This window comes from Erpetoichthys calabaricus, chromosome 12 (genome assembly GCF_900747795.2).
Source record: "Erpetoichthys calabaricus chromosome 12, fErpCal1.3, whole genome shotgun sequence".
NCBI classification, from domain to species: domain Eukaryota; kingdom Metazoa; phylum Chordata; class Cladistia; order Polypteriformes; family Polypteridae; genus Erpetoichthys; species Erpetoichthys calabaricus.
This window is the reverse complement of record NC_041405.2, coordinates 32,419,781-32,438,925: the sequence shown is the minus strand read 5'-3', so window position 1 is coordinate 32,438,925 and position 19,145 is coordinate 32,419,781. Positions and strand designations below refer to the sequence as shown.

The window sequence follows — 19,145 nt, the reverse complement described above, 5'->3', positions numbered from 1 at the left end:
ATTACACATTTAATGAATTAAACATATCTTCATTAATGTTTGAAGTATCAGTGTTTTGTTTGAGCATGGCAGTAAAGTATACTGGCATAGGGTTAGCCCTTGTCTTTTCCTGAACAGGCAACTGTAATGATTTTTAGAGCAAAATTATCTTGAAATGACAAGAAAGGCTTAAAATATGTGAGAATGGTCTATAAAGAAATCATTTTCTTTTTTAAGTTAGCAGAGCCTTTTAACTTTCTGTTAAACAGAATACAAAAATGTGGTTGCAGTATGCAAGAGCTCAAAAAACACACACACCACAAGAAACAACAATGGGCTAAAAAAACACACAGACACTGTGCCACATCACCACACTCACATCCATGTTTGTGAAATAATTAAAAAGTTGGAAATTGCCAATTTCTTTGAACTGTCCATATATAACCATTTACAAATTTCAAGCACATGGATTTTAAATCAAACTTTAATTTGAGTTGTTCTTTTCAGACAACAAACCAACACAAGGCTCTTTACAAAGCACAAGAATATAATTAAAGTAAAAACTTGATATACCAGGAAATATGTTGTTTTTTATTTTTTTAATCAATGGCTTTGCACATTTGGAGACAGTAGTTCCCTGGAATTATTAAATAAGAAAAAAAAATAGTCGAAATGTTAAGAAAAACCTGGATAGGTGCAGTAATAGAAGATCTACCTCCTGGCAATCATGTTAGTGATTCAAATATTTTATAAACATCAAACAAATAAAATCTACAGATTTTGTGCTTTCACATAGACATCAAACAATCCATCCATTTTTTAAATTTGCTTTTTGTAATAATGTTGTGAGGAGCCAGGGACAAACCTAGCAGCGTCATATTCTGAAACTAGGCTGCCTTTCATAATGAGACGTGAAGTGTATGCTGTGAAACTTTCAGCACACGACTAGGCAACCTAAGCACAAGCCAGTATGTAAGCAAACACATTAATTCACATGCAAACTAATAAAATACCCAGTACAAATGATGTCATTAGTTGAATGCTTTTGTTCGTATGCTTCATTCAGCCTAGGATATTGTAAACTGGTCTGAGCACATGTGCATGCTAGTGTTAGCAGTCTACCTCATGCTATAGACACTTTTCTGTCTGACACGGTAGCACAGACACACTTTTTATGGTCCATCACAGCATGTTGTATTCTCCTCTTGTTGACAGTAGAATAAGTATTTGAAATATTGTAGATACATTGGCCTGTAACAACATGCCACCAGTGAAATTACAAACAGCACATGATAAAATTACCTGTGACCTCAAATGACCTAAATCTGTATGGCAAAGGCTGTAAATATATGAAAATATTACAAACAAAATTGAAAGATTAACATGTATTTGTTTTTTCAGCTGAATTTCAGAAATCAGTATTTATCCAGGTGAATGGGGTTATACAGTTAGGTCCATAAATATTTGGACAGAGACAACTTTTTTTTAATTTTGGTTCTGTACATTACCACAATGAATTTTAAATGAAGCAACTCAGATGCAGTTGAAGTGCAGACTTTCAGCTTTAATTCAGTGGGGTGAACAAAACGATTACATAAAAATGTGAGGCAACTAAAGCATTTTTTAACATAATCCCTTCATTTCAGGGGCTCAAAAGTAATTGGACAAATTAAATAACTGGAAATAAAATGGTCATTTCTAATACTTGGTTGAAAACCCTTTGCTGGCAATGACAGCTTCAAGTCTTAAACTAATGGACATCACCAGATGCTGGGTTTCCTCCTTTTTAATGCTCTGCCAGGCCTTTACTGCAGTGGCTTTCAGTTGCTGTTTATTTGTGGGCCTTTATGTCTGAAGTTTAGTCTTCAACAAGTGAAATGCATGCTCAATTGGCCATTCAAGAATTTTCCACTTCTTTGCTTTAATAAACTCCTGGGTTGCTTTGGCTGTATGTTTTGGGTCATTGTCCATCTGTATCATGAAATGCCGCCCAATCAATTTGACTGCATTTAGCTGGATTTGAGCAGACAGTATGTCTCTGAACACCTCAGAATTCATTCGGCTGCTTCTGTCCTGTGTCACATCATCAATAAACACTTGTGTCCCAGTGCCACTGGCAGCCATGCACGCCCAAGCCATCACACTGCCTACACCGTGTTTTACAGATGATGTGGTATGCTTTGGATAATGAGCTGTTCCACGCCTTCTCCATACTTTTTTCTTGCCATCATTCTGGTAGAGGTTGATCTTGGTTTCATCTGTCCAAAGAATGTTTTTCCAGAACTGTGCTGGCTTTTTTAGATGTTCTTTAGCAAAGTCCAATCTAGCCTTTCTATTCTTGAGGCTTATGAGTGGCTTGCACCTTGCAGTGCACCCTCTGTATTTACTTTCATGCAGTCTTCTCTTTATGGTAGACTTGGATATCGATACGCCTACCCACTGGAGAGTGTTGTTCACTTGGTTGGCTGTTGTGAAGGGGGTTCTCTTCACCATGGAAATGATTCTGCGATCATCCACCACTGTTGTCTTCCGTGGACGTCCAGGTCTTTTTGCGTTGCTGAATTCACCAGTGCTTGCTTTCTTTCTCAGGATGTACCAAACTGTAGATTTTTGCCACTCGTATTATTGTAGCAATTTCTCGGATGTTTTTTTTCTGTTTTCGCAGCTTAAGGATGGCTTCTTTCACCTGCATGGAGAGCTCCTTTGACCGCATGTTGTCTGTTCACAGCAAAATCTTCCACATGCAAGCACCACACCTCAAATCAACTCCAGGCCTTTTATCTGCTTAATTGATAATGTCATAATGACGGACTTGCCCACACCTGCCCATGAAATAGCCTTTGAGTCAACTGTCCAATTACTTTTGAGCCCCTGAAATGAAGGGATTGTGTTAAAAAAATGCTTTAGTTGCCTCACATTTTTATGCAATCATTTTGTTCACCCCACTGAATTAAAGCTGAAAGTCTGCATTTCAACTGCATCTGAGTCGTTTCATTTAAAATTCATTGTGGTAATGTACAGAACCAAAATTAGAAAAAATTGTCTCTGTCCAAATATTTATGGACCTAACTGTAGTTAAAAGGTAGAGGAAGACGAATGAAACAATTCTACAAAATATTTCAGGGTATGACTCCCTAAATAACTTAATAAGTATGACAGAAATGTTGTGTATCATGTGTTACCTACAGATTAATAGCTAAAGCTTAGGTAAAAAGAGACTTTGTTGATTAGTATTACTAATAAATAAGGTTGATTAGTATTACAAATTAATAAAACTAAATTACAATCCAAAGTATTTTTTGAACCATTTACAGCAACACAAGCTCAAAGGAGATCTATCTGTATGTCTTTACTGAGTAAATTTGACAATACCCACATTATGAAAACTCAGTTTAGTTTTAACATAATCTATCCATTCATCCATTTTCATGCTGGCACAGTCCTATTCATGGCTGTGAAGCATCATGTGCAAGCCAGTCCAGTGCAGTAAACACACATGCACACACCTACACTCACACAATGCCACTGAGAGTCATAAGTAAACCTAATAAGCACATGTTTGTGATATGGGAGCAAACATTGAATGGTAGTGGACCATACACTACTTCCATGTAAATTACAGGTATACTTCATTGATACCGCTGGAAATGAGTCAGTTGAAGATTTTATAATACAATATGACAGATCATGCTTTATGATGATAGATAATAATAATTCTTTACATTTATATAGCACTTTTCTCACTACTCAAAGCGCTCTCCATGCATGGATGACCCACGATGCAAACCCACAATCTCCTTACTGGGAGGCAGCAGCACTACCACTGCACCACCTGCGTAGGTAGGTAGGTAGGTAGATAGATAGATAGATAGAAAAAGAAAGAAAGATCTTTTGGCTTTTTAAATAATCTCTTTAAATAAATGCATACATAAAATAAATACATACACACACACACTATGGTCCGAGCACAAAACAGAATGACTGAAAAGGAAGAAAAGTTTAAAAATAAAGAAATCTTATGACTTGGCAGTCATAGTGAGGCATTATGCAGACATATTGCTGTTGATATAAAAGACCCCCAGCAGAGTTTCTTGACATACTTTTGGTGAATAATTTGTTGCCTGAAAGCCCACAGGATTAGTGTGTCAGAGAGAGGATGTGCAGCATTGTTCATAATGACACTCAGTTTTGATTTACTTCTCTTCTTCGCTATGACCTCCATGGAGTCCAGAGTGTGTCCCATAACTGAGCCTGTGCTTTTAATTAGCTTGTTAATTCAGTGGGCCTCTCTTGAAGTGATGTTACCAACCCAGCACACCACAGCATAGAAAATAGCACTGGCCATCACAGAGATGGGAAGGATGTCATTTCCCATATTAAAGGAACACAGTCTCGTAAGGAATAAGAGCGTTCTCTGCCCTTTCTTATATAGTTCCTCTGTGTTTTGAGACCAGTCCAACCTATCATTAATGTGGACCCCCAAGTAGTAATAGGAGTGGACCACCTTTACTTCCACTCCCTGAAAAGTGACCACACACAGATGTTGTTTGATGCAGTGAAAGTCAATAAGCAGTTCCTTGGTTTTACTGATATTAAGATGAAGACAATTCTCTTTGAACCAAGAAACAAAGTTCTCCACCTGACTCCTATACTCTGTGTCATCCCCCTTATCAATACAATCCATAAGTACAGAATCGTCTGAGAATTTCTACAAGTGACATGACATGGTGTTATATGTACAGTATGAAGCATAAAGGAGACAGGACTGTTCCTTGTGGTACTCCAGTGTTGTTCACATCCATAGCAGAAACAGTCCTTGAATCTCACAAACTGCAAGATATGAGGCGAGACACAAAAATAACTGGACTGGGTTTGAGGCTTACCTGGAAAACCGTCTGGAGGTCAGCCGAACATGAATCATAGAACTATATCCCGTCCTACACGCCCCCTCAAACTGACGACCAGCTAGGTATATCCTGTAAATAGCCCATTCAGTATTTGCACAACAATCGCTACACGAGTTGCCGCTATAATGTCGGGTGAAAAAATTGAACAGCAAATCAACATCAAATTTCTTGCAAAATTGAACAAAATGGCCACAGAAACTTATGAAATGATAAAAACAGTGTACAGTGATAATAGTTTGTCTTGCACACAAGTTTTTGAGTGGCACAAACGTTTCAAGGAAGGACAAGAAAATGGTAGATGTTCAATGCACAGGTCACCCACGCTTGTCTCAGACGGATGAAAACATCAAAACGGTGAATCAGATTGTTCAAAATGATCGTACTTCTTTTTCCGTAAAGCAGTGTTTGACTGACAAAAACATTCCTGTCCTTGGATCATCCTCCCTATTCGCCCGATTTTGCTCCCTGTGATTTTTACTTGTTCCCGAAAATCAAAAGTGACCTGAAGGGAGCACATTTTTCTACATTGGATGAAGTGAAGACAGAAACGGCAAGCCTGTTGAAGCTCCTTAAGCAAGAAGCCTTCCAGCGCTGTTTCAATCAATGGAAGATACATATGGAGTGGTGTAGAGATCAGGAGGGGGAGTATACAGAAGGTGACGATGTTTAGAATGCTGTAATTCATCAATAAATGTATTTTTTTTTTACCAGTCCGGTTATTTTTGTGTCTCACCTCGTATATAGAATCAAGTACATTATCTTATTTAGTATTTAGTGGGTGTCCCAAAATTCATGCAAGAAGTAATTTTGATAGAGAACACAGGGTTTTAATTAAAAATTGTAAATGTTTAATTGATTCATAAAGTATACAGTATAGGGTTATGTATGGAATAGCATATCAGGTAAATGGCCTCCACGGCTTTGCTGGCACATACGCATTCTTTTGTCGAAATTTTCCATGACCGTTTTGCATAAATGTGGCTGAATTTCATTGATACAGCGCTCAATTTCCTCCTTCAAGGCGTGGGTGGTCATGGGCTTGATGGCATAAACCTTAGACTTCAAACAATCACTGGTGGATTTTCTGAACCCCAAATGCAACAATTTTTATGATTAACGAAGCCATCAAGATGAAAATGAGCCTCATCGCTGAAGCTGATTTTGTTGGAAAAATCGGCATTCACTTGTTGTTGTTCCAAAATCCATTCAACGAACTCTCTTCGCTGTGCGTGGTCAGTAGGCTTCAGTTCTTGACTCAATTGAACTTTGTGAGCATGAAGATGTAAATCTTTTGCGAGAATACGCTGTAAAGAGCTTCTGGAAATGTTCAATTCTTGACCACGGCGCCGAATTGATGTTCCTGGACTCTCAGCAACACTCTCACGAACTGCTTCGATGTTTTGTGTTGAACGACTTGTTGAAGGACGGCCAGAGTGTCTAAGATAACTAATTGATCCAGTCTCCCTGAATTTTTTAATTAATCTCTTCATAGTTGAAGAAGTTAAATCACTATTCCGACCATATGTTGTACAAAAATTGCGAACTGTAGCTGCCAAACCTTCATTATTTTTAAAATATTGCTCAACAATGAAAATGCATTGTTCTTTCGTGTAGCTCTCCATTTTTAATAACCCTGAACTGTGAGCTGTCACGCTGTCTTTTTTTTTCGTTGGCAACACTTTACCGCACAAATGGCGCCAAATTCAAATCTTGCATGAATTTTGGGACACCCTAGAGTAAAATCAGAAATTGAATCTAATAAACAGCTTAAGTAATATTTCATTTTAAACTGAGCATAATCTGTCAAATAAAGTAAACAAGATACATAGATAGACAGATTAGTACAAGGATGGCTTACGGCTCAATGGCTCTGTACACATCAGCATATACGGATCTAGGTGTGTGTGTGTTTGTGTTTGTTCATTTCTTTCTTTTCATCATCAAGCATATGCTCTGGTAGGGCAAACAAGCTGTCAGCTTTGAGTTTGTGTGTGCACCTCTGTGTGTATATTCATGTATATTTAAATAATGCATCTCAAAAATTACTTGTGCAAAATTTTAAAAATCAATGGTGCTGATTCAATGACTAAACAAAGCACACTGCAAAAGTCCCAGTTAAGTTAAGCAATTTGTATGGCAGTTACCTTTAGACATACTGTAGGTCAAATTGTTCTGAAGGCTGTTGGGATAAGTACTGAACCAAACTGGACCAACATCATTAGGCCTGGAGATGGTAACAAGGCATACATGATGAAGATCAATTTTTTTGGAAGTTTTTGTTGTACATAGGTCTCAGCATTTAGGTCAGATATCTCAAAGACTATTCTAAAATATTGTGAAATGTGTTGTGCAAAAAATGCACTATTTTCTGATGAAAATTGTAATTTTATGACGCATAGACAACGTGCCAAAATTAAATTTTCTCAACATTTTGAACATTTGGAACTTAATTTAATAGCAAATTTTTGATCCCATCACCAAACATCAATTTACATGAAAATAATACAGGGGGTAATGTTTGGGTTATTATTGGAATCAAGTGATAAATAAAAATTCATTTTTTGCAACTGTCAGTTTTAATTTGTTAATGCACTTTATAAATGTGTTCTGAAACTTTCTATATATTTGTCGTGAACTGGGACTCCCAAATGCACCCAAGTCCCCTAAATACTCCTAAAATTACCCACTAGGGAAGATTACTGTCAAAACCCCAACTCAAAAGAAGTAGGGCCTGAAAAAATCTTAATAAAAAATGTATTTTTAACAAAAAAAATGTGCAGTAGCCTGAGACGCTCTGTGGAGTCTCAAAAGGAACTGCCTAAAGGCAAAGCAAACACAGTCCCAATACAGAATCCAAAAAGAAGTCAAAAACAGAGCACAGGTTCATAAATCCAGCAATAAGAAAAGGTACAAAGCACAGCAAAACACACATAAACAGTCCACTCCCTATGGCAAACAAAATGAACCACCAGGAATTATGGAAGACCCTCCAATTTATAGGGTGAAGGACCTTTCCTGGTGTTGATTGGCAGGTGGCCCCGCCTACTGGGGGACCATCCCTAAAACACATGGTAAATAACATAGCCTACTTATAAACATAGACAAAACCAATAATAAAGAATGAACAATATGTACATAAATTAAAGAATCAAAAAATTAACAAAAGAGATTAAACACAAACTTGAATCCCAGCCAGAGGTGAAACCCTAACTGAGATGTAACAGTATTATTTCATGGCATGGGGATTCCTTTTCCACCCCATCAAGTGTACGTTCCTACCTATGCCTGACGATGCCACCATGCGCTCCACCCCTGTGACACTAAAATGGATTTACTGTATTGTTTTGAGGTTATTGGGTAATGGACAGATGGGTTAATGGGATTAATTTTACATCTTGTGTTTATTTTTTATAAGAAGATAATTGAGATGTTCTGAAGCAGCATGTTTTCCAATCCCCTTCACAGTTGCTTGCTCAGAGTTAAATTTTTCAGGTAGTTTATGTACCACAAAGAATGTGGTATGGTGTTGCAATGGCTAGCATTGCTGCCTCTTAGGCTTCAGGAGAGTGGGCTTTTAACACAATCTATGTGGCGTCTGAATGTCCTCTTGTATGGAGTTTCCTTCCACGTCCCATTAGCATTCCATCAGTTGACAGCTTTAAATTGGTCACTTACTAGTGAGCATGTGTGTGAATGTGATCTTCCAGTAGACATGGGCTTTATCCAGGATGGTTCTAGCCTTTGATACAGCGCTTCTGAGAAGACTTGGGGTGCCTGAGCTTTATTAAGTGGGTTCAGTAATGGATGAATGGGTGGATGTACAACAATGAGACAGTGCATAGACTAAATGACTTTCTGTCAGCCTGCATGTCATCGTAACAATTTAAAAACTAGATAGATAGATAGATACTTTATTAATCCCAAGGGGAAATTCACATACTCCAGCAGCACCTTACTGATACAAAAAACAATATTAAATTAAAGATTGATAATAATGTAGGTAAAAAACAGACAATAACTTTGAATAATGTTAATGTTTACCCAAATCCCCCCCACCCCCCGGGTGGAATTGAAGAGTTGCATAGTTTGGGGGAGGAACGATCTCCTCAGTCTGTCAGTGGAGCAGGACAGTGACAGCAGTCTGTTGCTGAATCTGCTGTTTTGTCTGGAGATGATACTGTTTAGTGGATGCAGTGGATTCTCCATAATTGATAGGAGCCTGCCACAGATGTCAAGCTGTCCAGCTCCATGCCAACAATAGAGCCTGCCTTCCTCACCAGTTTGTCCAGGCGTGAGGCGTCTTTCTTCTTAATGCTGCCTCCCCAGCACACCACCGCGTAGAAGAGGGCGTTCGCCACAACCGTCTGATAGAACATCTGCAGCATCTTATTGCAGATGTTGAAGGATGCCTTTCTTACACAGAGTATCAGTATTGGCAGTCCAGTCTAATTTATCATCCAGCTGCACTCCCAGGTATTTATAGGTCTGCACCATCTGCACACAGTCACCTGTGATGATCACGGGGTCCATGAGGGGTCTGGGCCTCCTAAAATCCACCACCAGCTCCTTGGTTTTGCTGGTGTTCAGGTGTAGGTGGTTTGAGTCGCACCATTTAACAAAGTCCTTGATTAGGTCCCTATACTCCTCCTCCTGCCCACTACTGATGCAGCCCACGATAGCAGTGTCATCAGCGAACCTTTGCACGTGGCAGGACTCCGAGTTGTACTGGAAGTCCGATGTATATGGGCTGAACAGGACCGGAGAAAGTACAGTCCCCTGTGGCGCTCCTGTGTTGCTGACCACAATGTCAGACGTGCAGTTCCCAAGACGCACATACTGAGGTCTATCTTTAAGATAGTTTATATTTATATTTATAGATATTTAAGATAACTAAATAACTTACCAGAAATTAGGTTTTTGTTTGAAGCATCTTTTAAAATGCCCACTTTATAAATAGTTGATTATCAATTGAAAATTTTTTGAGGAGGAAACAATAATTTGACTATTCAACTAAAAAAGTATTTTCGGTATTTTGTTTGGTACTATCTATACTAATAAAAGGCAAAGCCCTCACTGACTGACTGACTGACTGACTGACTCACTCACTCACTCACTCACTCACTCACTCACTCACTCACTCACTCATCACTAATTCTCCAACTTTCTGTGTAGGTGGAAGGCTGAAATTTGGCAGGCTCATTCCTTACAGCTTACTTACAAAAGTTAGGCAGGTTTCATTTCGAAATTCTATGCGTAATGGTCATAACTGGAACCTCTTTTTTGTCCATATACTGTAATAAAGGAGGCGGAGTCACGTATCGCGTCATCACGCCTCCTACGTAATCACGTGAACTGAAAACAAGGAAGAGATTTACAGCACGACTCAAACGCGGGAACGAAGGTAAATGATGTTAATTGTTGAGTGTCTTTTAATACTGTGTAAGCATACATATTAACACATGTGCATACAAATGTCCATCCATCCAACACAGGGCACAAGGCAGGAAACAAACCCCGGGCAAGGTGCCAGCCCACCGCAGGGCGCACACACCCACACACCAGGGACAATTTAGAATCGCCAATGCACCTAACCTGCATGTCTTTGGAATGTGGGAGGAAATCGGAGTACCCGGAGGAAACCCAGACAGACACAGGGAGAACGTTCAAACTCCACACAGGGAAGCGAACCCGGGTCTCCTAACTGGCACCTTTCACTGCGCCACCATACCGCCCGCATACAAGTTTAAAAGGTTTAAATAAAACAGAAATATATACCTTTATTTTTACTTCCTTAACTTGTGGAGGGTGTATCCTGTAGCAAAGCCCTAACTTTTTTCATGAAAGCCCCTTTCAGTCAATAAGCCTTAAAAACAGGTGTAAAGCTAAACTTGCAGCACCGCTATTCAATTACACTTGCCTAACGCCTCTCCTAAGGGGAGATACTGTGGGATCTGGGCATCCGTCAAAGCACCAATCACAGGCCCGATTAGAAAGCGGGAAGCTGTGATTTGTCGTCTCCCTCCCATGTAACAATCACAGCCCGTGTGACAACGCATTATGTATGTATGTATATATGTGTATGTATGTGTGTATATGTATGTGTATATATATGTTGATATGTGTGTATGTATATATATATATATATATATATATGTGTATATGTATATATATATATATATGTATATATGTATATGTAGATATGTGTATATGTATATGTATATATATGTTTACATAACCTCTTTAACACACTACTTCTCCGCTGCAAAGCGCGGGTATTTTTGTAGTTCAATAATAAAGTGGACAATTGATTCCAGTACATTAGTGCAAATTCTTCTCTCTAATGTAATTGAAAATTCTTAAGTTAAAACTGCATTTGTTTTATTTATAATTGCCCCTACTACGATTTAAGCCCTTGAAACTTGGTGTAAATATTTGGATATAATTTTTTGCAAACGTGACCAAGTGTCTAGTAATTGAAAATTAAATACATGCCATGCCCATTACCTTGAGTCTCCAGTGAATTTGTCTGATGTAATTATATTTATTGTTTTGTAATCAAACCTTTTAGCAAGTTGGTATTTTTTTCCTGAATGTGCCAGATTATTAGCTACTTGACAAAGCCCACTGCTTCTCATAAATTCCAGCACATATTTTGGAAATGGTTCCCAGATCTTTGAGTTCTCTGATCTGGTGTTAGTCAGGAGGGAATTGTAAATTTACAAATGGCTATTAAATGTGCACTCTCCAGGTACATATTTGTAGTAAGCACGGCGTATTGAAATCTGTTTTTTTAACATCTTACAAGGTTGGTGTCACGATTAAATTCCAGCTCAAATTTCACTGAAACCTCCTGGAAAATCCAGCCTCCAATACTGGAAATTGTAATGGTGAGCATAAGAAACCGGTTCATACAGATAGAGACCAGTTAAAGCAGTGTAGAACCAGTTTAATGCGTTGTAATTATTTTTGGCTGCAGTTATTTTATGTACAGTATATTTTTGAGCTGCAAATGGGAAAGGTATAATTAATTCACTAATTAAAACGTAGTTTAATTGAAAAAGGGGGTGTGTAAGACGAGGCGGTGACTGTACGGTCCTCCTCTCCGTGTAATTTGAGGGGGGCCGTGATGAGCAACGCGGAAAGCGGCAGAGACGGAGTTATTATTATTTTTTTATTTTTATTTTTTGTATGTACATAACAAGCGCCAGGCTTTTCGTCCGAGCAAGCGACCGACCCATGGAGGCCCTTCAGCGGGGGATGAGCTAGCTGGTTGGCCCGCCTGGGTCAGCTGAGTGGCGAGTGTACCCCGGGACTTCCTCTCGCCTCGCGTCTGCGGTGGCGGCGGAGGAGGAGGAGGAGGGGGGCGGGAAGCGTTGTCGGCATTGGCCGGGAGTCTGCGAGGGGTACAACGGCCGAGAGCGCTAAGGGAGACCGTGGCCTGGTCCACCGCACCGCGAGGCCTACTCGCGCTGACTTCATCAACGACGAATTACAGGACATGACTGCTTATTTCGCACCCATCCTGAAAATCATAAAACGCAAAACAAACGAAAAGCCAGGCACCGAGATGGATGGAGGAATGAGGTACATCCGGGGGCGGTTGCTCCTTTTTTTTTTTAAACATTTGTTGTTTATTTTGTTTATACGCGGGTTTTGAAGGTTTGCTTTGCCTTTGCATGCTGGCAAGACGTCCGTGATTTTTTTTTATTTACTGTGTATGTAATGTTATTACAATGCAGGGAAGATCTGCCTTTTATGTTTGCACGTACAGTAAAAAAAAAAAACACATACACAAGTCATCCGTTTCATCTTGCCGCTTCTCTACGTTATCAGCGAGGAAAGTGCGGCGGCTGCCTGGGTAATTATGCGTGATTTACGGAACGTCTCTCTAGGATGACAATCACAATCAGAAATTCAAACAACGCAATCATTGTGCTCCCAAGCAGCTCCCCCAGAAACTGGGGAAAGTGCGGATTTTGAGAACTAATGCGACGTGGATGGCGTGCCGTGTTTTAGACATTTTCATGAATCCCATCAGGAGGATCAGGGGACCGATTCGTTGTCAACTTTTCACGGTTTCAGACCACCGCAGAAAACTGTGGAGCAGATCGTCTTCATTTATGGACACGTTACTAGTCAACTTGTGTATGCTCCAGGTCTACAGGATGTGTCATATACTCAATAAACGGTATAGGCCTCGCTTGTATAATATAAAACATATATATAAATAATCACATACATATGCAAGCTTATGGCAACATTTTCAATTTTCAGCTTTTGTGAAATATACTTGAAATGTTTTCATATCTACGTATGAAACGTACATTGATAGACCTGAATAGTTTGTGTACAAGATGGACTTGGAGTGTAGTGTTTTGAAAGCTAATTTCCACCTTTCTATACACAGTTTAAGAACCTAAATGTTGAATAGTTTCTAAAATAAAGTACAGCAGTTGCTCAATTCATTTTTTTAAATGTAAGTATACAGTGTATTAGCAAAAAACAGTATTATGGTAAATCGTGTTTTTGGGACACATTGAACACCAAAATAATAGAAAGTAGTCAATATAACCATTTTTGGCAGCCATCTTGTCTGTGTGTATATAATATTTAACATTCTCTAACACTCCTTTTTAATTGTTTTCAGCTGTATTCTGTTCAGGGTGGATCAAATGCAAGGCCCAGATCAAGGGTATTCGTCCATCACAGGACCCACTTTACATACACACTCGTACAGGGTCAGTTTAGCATTACCAGTTAACCTAACACACACTTATTTGGAAATGTGGGAGGAAAATGATTGGCAGTAGGACCTGAACCCCCAATAGCAGGAGCACGAAACACTGTAACACATACACAGACATAGTGATGGATTTATGCGTCAGCTGGGGCTGTTTCCCATCTTCAGCTTAATGCTGCTGAGGTAGGCCGGGGCTCCTGTGCCCCTCAATTGGGTTACGCAGGTTTGATAGCCTTGTTATGTTCTCAAACCTGCTTAAACAGTTTAAGACTCGTGTGAGGCTAGAGATCTATATCAACAAGATTTGGCATATGGAAGGAATCACCTCTGAAAAAAGTGTACTCGTAAGTCATATACTTTATATATTTCATAGACTACTAGATATATTCGCACACATTTTCTTTTTAGTAATTAAATTAATAAGGGTTACGCAATCCTGTCAAACACCATAATATATGTGCTACATGAACCACTGAGAATGTTCAGTATTGTATTTGCTACATTTCATTTACAACAACTATTTTAAAGAGTTTTTAACGAGACATTTTAAATTAAGCGTCCCCCTTGGCTCTGTGTTAATATTGATTTCATTTATAGTTTGAGGAAATGCACCAATTTGATTTTTATGTGTCCCTGTAAACAAAAACATTTTTCTTACCCATAACTTGGTTTGTTAATCCTGAAAATAAAAACAAACACATTGTGCTCTCCACATTAAGAAATTTGTCAGAATCTTAGATGGAATTTTGAACATTTCCTCCTGAGGAAAAGCCTCCAGGGCAACTCGCAGAGCATACAAGTACTACAGAGAAAGATATAACAATTCATCCCTATGTGGACATTTTTAAATTCATAAATACATGCATTTGTCACAGACTGATAAGCACATGTTGCTCTCATGATAATAATCTGAATGTTTTGCATCCATATCAATAAGCAGTGAATGTAGACGCTTTATTAGGTAGACCTGGCTAGTACCAGAACGCTTGAGTTTTTCAGAGAATGGTTTAAACAAGGTGCTTTAAATATTCTTTAGCAATTTTGGTCAGCTGTAATAAATATATTCCCCTCAATTTTGTTACTTTTACTATCTATATTGTTGCAATGAGAAGGCAAGCAAAATTACACCATTAGTTAGCCAATAAAAGGCGTAATTTTTGCTTGACTTCTCATTACATCCATAATGGCTAACATGGTACAGCACCCTGGTACTAAAGTCTACATTGTTAAAATGAGGCAGGATTCATCCAACAGGGCAAGAATTTAATCTGTGGCAGAGGGGGATTTCCCTCCCATTTTAGCAACAAATAGGGGATTTTATTGGCTTGGGGGAATTCAGCACAGGGTTTATAAAGAATGATATAATCATCATGGATTGCCTGGTTTATCTTTATATATGCACTTAATTTATTCACTGACATTTTCTGTCCAGTAGCCAAAAAATGAATAACACTGCTTAAAATCAGTACTAACAATATAAAATCAAAAATTATTGTAACAGTGTCGCATTAATTTGCAACCACCATGATTATTTTAAAAATATTTTCATTTGCACCAACTCAATACGCTGTTTTTGTAACAATACAGTACAGTTTTTACATTTGCTTAGTCAGAAACACACTTTTTCAGGTTTGTGGTTTTTTTCTGGTATCTTTTTAAACATTTGTCCCAACTTTTAAGTCTACCTTTGCGGTATAAAACTAATGAAAAGGTTATTACTGTTTCAGATTTTTCGTAAAAGAGCTTTTATTATGATGTTTTTAAGGTCCCCTATGAACGTGTTCAGACTTTGTTATTGCTTATGCCTGTATACATTGAGCCGGACTGACCTTAACTGCTTTTATTACTTATACTGTAACTTGAGACTGTATCCCCTTTGCTATCATACCTTTCTAATTTGTGTTGTATGTGTTTTCGCTGTGTTTGTGACATTTTATTTATTTTAATGAGTTTTATTGTGCCTTTAAAAACTCTTATTAATCAATATAAATTTAGTGTTTGCTTATTTATTTTCAGCAATAAAGTATACTGTTTTAGCAGCTCTGATATCCTCAGATCCCTGCAGTTGTGCACTACCATTGCATGTTGTATTATGAAACAGATTTGCCTTGTGCTTCAAAGATTTATGAGCTGTGTCAATTGAATATCTGTCCAGTGAAGAAATTTTGAAACACAACAGTTTAGCTTTGGGGAAAAAAAATGCTTTTGGAGCAATTAACTTCATCAGTAGCCAGATTTCCATCCAAAAGATTGTTGAAACTTGAATTGTTGTAAGAAACTGTAATTGAAATACTTTCAACAGGAAAAAATGTATTTCTGCGTCGTATGGTGTCATGTGACAACATTTTCATCATGTGCCTCTTGTTGGAGCAAATTATAAAGCCAATCAAAATCATAACACCTGCAGCTCTCTATAATGTGCACTTTCAAAAAAATTTAAACAATATTTCCTCTTGGGGATTAATAAAAAGACATTAGTAATTTCGTTTAAAAATGGTGTGCATGGCCTATCTAGGTACTCATTTAGGGGTGTTAAAATTTTGCTTAAGTCTGATGTGGTATATATGGCTGCATCATGTGCATTATCAGGTATGCTAATACAACAGTCTTGGATTAACTACTTGTCGACAATTGTGTGAATAATTGTAATGGCCATCCTTTATGGTTTACGTAATCATCATAACCTTTAGTTTGGAGAAGAATAGATGCAGTATATAATGACTCAGTTTTGATAGACAAGTGGTCACTTTAGGTTTAAAATCCTCTTGGAAACCAGCATGGTCTTCAGCTGCTATAGCCTATCTGCTTCAAAGTCCTACACAGTGTGCATTCAGGGATGTCCTTCTTAATTTCTCCATTGTAAAGAGCTGTTATTTTAGTTTGTTTCAATGTGTTGCTTCTATTTCTTTGAATGAGGCTATTGAGTCAGGCCATTCTCTGTCCTCTATCATTGATAAGGGTTTTTTTTGCCCACATAACTGCCCCTCTGTGAATGCGTTTTTTTTTATCTCCACTTTCTCTGTAAGCAGTAGAGACTGTAGTGTGAAAAATTCCAGCAGAGCAGCTATTTGTAAAATGTTGCAGACACCACATAGGACTACAATCGTCAAATGAGGATCAAAGTTACTTAGATCATGCGTCTCGCACATTCTGATGTTTTGTGTAAACAACAACTAAGCCTCTTGTGCATGTTAACAAGCTAATACATTGGTTTTCAAATAAAATATAGGTAGTTCTGCTAGTGGTTATACCTCAGTTTAATAAACCTGCTTCCACCAAACCTCAGTGGCTTGGAGAACTACAGTAAAGCATATTGCTGCTGAATGCCATTTCTTGAGTTATTAAATGTTTGCGGTCAAATTGCATTTGGATTGATGCAACACATGTTGAAGGTGTTTTAAGTTTGAGATGGGAAGATGAGAAGTTACAAGTAGTAACTCCAAATATTTCCTATAGAATGTGAAGTCTGTACAAGTCTCTTACAGAGCTGTGTGTTAGCATCACCATCCTGCACTGAAGAGCAGTGGCTATTGCATCCTAAACCACTGGATTATTTGTTAACTCATTTCTTTACCACCTGTTACCTAGGCAGATATGCGGACATTTATAGTTTGATGGATAGAAGGGATTGACCTTCTGCAGGGCTGGCACAAACCTGTCTTCTTATTTTAACAACACATATAGATGTCTGTATATAAATAAACAATTGAGCTCAGATTTCTGCAAAATGATACATTTTTCACAGGATATTAAATAATATTAGCTTTACACTATATGTTGATTAATAGCTTATGCCTTCATACTACTGGCAACAATATATCATGGAGTCCTAGCTGGTGCTTCTTTAAAGAATATGATAATACACTTTATCCATTCATTCATTTTCCAGACTGCACTGTCTGGGTCACAGAGATCTGATGCCCATCCCAACAGCAATATTCACAATATGGGATCCAGCCATGGACAGGACACATTCACATACTGTATATACACACACAGAGGTCTTTAGCATTGACAGTTATAATAACGTGCACATGAGGGAGGAAAACTGGAGCACCTGGAGAATAAGACAGTTTGGAAACTCCAAGTAAGCATTGCGTAGGTTAATATTTAAAATACATAACGAATCCCAAACTAGCCCCCATGTCTGTAAAGCCTATTTAGTTATTAGTTAGCTGGAGGAATTTCAGTCTATCACAAACCATATCAAAGCTCTGGAATAAGACTTAAACATAGGCAAAACTTGAACTACTCGCCAAAAAGTGTTAGACCACGCACTTCTTCTTGATGTCGATTAGAGCTTTGAGTTAAAAATCGCTAAAATACCTCTTTAATGTTTGGTGCATCTACTTAGGTTGTGTATTAACCCAGGATTGTCATCTTAAAAATTGTATTGTTGCATACCAGGTCACGTGGCAAAGTCACAGATTATAAATATTTAATTTTCACCTACGGGTGTGCTGGTACACCATTTATCCTATTCAGATATCTCGCTAAAAACATTCCAATGGTAGATGGATGGAATAGGGGCGTACTGTTGTAGTTGATTATTTTTTTTGTCATTTAAACAGAATATTTAAAATGTTTTTATTTTAAAGGAGTACAGTTAATTTTATTTAAACAGATATTGCATTTTTCTAATTAAATGGTGCAAATCACTTTACTAACAACAGTAGCCAGTAGAATATACAGATGTTTAAAGTACTGTCTCCCCTTTTAATAAACATTTCATGGCAAATGGTAGTGTATAAATAACAAACAAATTAAGGACTTCAAGTTGTAACTGCTTATAAAATGTAATCGTAACATAAGGACAATTGGAGGTTTTAAATACCTAAAGTGCGTGGGTTTGCTTAGTAAAGGTAGTGATGAGGAAACGGGGGAGTGTCAACAGAGCAAAGCATTGAAACGATTTTGTTTTAAGTGTCTGCACATTGAGATTGTGTTTGACAATTTAACTAGTATCTTTTTGAAGCAATGCTGCCAAATAGTGGCTGTCAAGTTTTTCTGGCTCTCCTGTAATGCTCAGTGTGGAACCAAAATGAGTCCAAAATGCTGAAGTTACATTTGTGTTGGACATATCAATCTTTAGTGTCACTCCTTTTTATTATTCTTATCTAAGTTTACTAATGGTGCAGCGTCTTTTATTTTCTAAGGCAGTTGTGCCATGGCCATTATAACTAATGGCAAAAACTGTCCAATTCTTGCTTAGAAGAATGTTAGCCAGTCAGTTGATTTTAGGAGCTTAAGAAGGATTTTGGTGCATAAGCACAATGTCATTGGTTCTGATATATCCATCCATTTTACATTTATGATGCTTATGGGTTGTTTAGTGTTTTACTGTTCTTATACCTTATACCTCCACATATCATGGCTAGCCTGTACACTTATACTACGAGAACTGTGCATAATATAGGCAGAACCTCTGCATTTTTCCCAGTTGATTCTGGGGTTCTTCAGGGGCGTGTTCTTGCTCCATCTTTAAGTGTTTGCATGGATTGGGTGTTGGGTAGGTTGTG

The 19,145-nt window shown here is 38.0% G+C and overlaps 1 protein-coding gene across 2 annotated transcripts in view; it reads left to right on the top strand.

Moving 5' to 3' along the window:
• Positions 1-19,145, top strand: part of tcf20 (transcription factor 20) — a 272,899-nt gene that overhangs the window by 116,731 nt on the left and 137,023 nt on the right. The window contains exon 1 of one of the 2 annotated variants that reach the window (XM_028815365.2): positions 11,909-12,470. The exons of the other annotated variant lie outside the window; for it this stretch is intronic. The gene's annotated coding sequence lies outside the window, so the exon portion shown is untranslated. Of the gene's footprint in view, positions 1-11,908; positions 12,471-19,145 lie in introns of those variants that run through there. 2 annotated transcript variants of the gene reach the window in all.